Below are 849 nucleotides of genomic sequence, written 5' to 3'. Positions count from 1 at the left end.
GGTTCTGTTACCAGGCGAATACCAGGTTCTATTTAATAATGGTCAGATAAGCACTGGCGCCAGAGACCTGCATGGCCGAGCACCCGCCAAGGCCCATGCACCTGGCAAATACCAGGCCCTATTACTAGGTGAATACCAGGTCCTGTTACCAGGTTCTACTACCAGGCGAATACCAAGTTCTACTACCAGGTGAATACCAGGTTCTATTTAATGGTGGTCAGATAAGCAATGGTGCCAGAGACCTGCATGGCCAAGCACCCGCCAAGGTCCGTGCACCATGCACTAGGCCCATGCACGAGGTGGGAACCCACTTCCACTCTGTGGTGCATCTGGTCTATACTGCTCTTCTTCCTTGCTGAGCAAAGACGGAGACAGTGGTGGGCAACCTCAGGCCCTCAGGGACAAAATCCAGCTCCCCAAGGTTTCCCCAGTGGTCATGCCCTCTTTCCTTGGCCTCACCCCCTTTCTCCCCACCCTGATTGTTTGGTGGTTTCCTGACTTTCCTGCCTTTGGCTCCACCCCCTTTGCCTTCAGTCCTGCCCATCACTGGGATGCGGCCCCTGAGCGCGTCTCCAAAACTGTGCTTGGCCCTCGGGCTGAAATACAATCAGGGCCAGAAATATTGGAACAAGGATAACTGTTTTGGCAGTTGGCCTCGGTACACCACCACATTGAAGTTGAAAGTAAACACACCCAGATGGGAGCGAAGTCAGGACTTTCAGCTGTAATTCAAGGGGTGTGACAAAAGTGGGGCGCTAACCATTGAGGAAGGACAGCTAGTGCAGGGGTCGGCCAATATTTCTGGCCCACCCCTGCACTCAGAAGAGCAGCCAGTAAGCGAGGAGCACC

This window comes from Heloderma suspectum, chromosome 2 (assembly GCF_057233095.1).
Source record: "Heloderma suspectum isolate Gila_16-S chromosome 2, 16-S_ref, whole genome shotgun sequence".
In the NCBI taxonomy this organism is placed as follows: domain Eukaryota; kingdom Metazoa; phylum Chordata; class Lepidosauria; order Squamata; family Helodermatidae; genus Heloderma; species Heloderma suspectum.
This window is presented reverse-complemented; position numbering follows the sequence as displayed.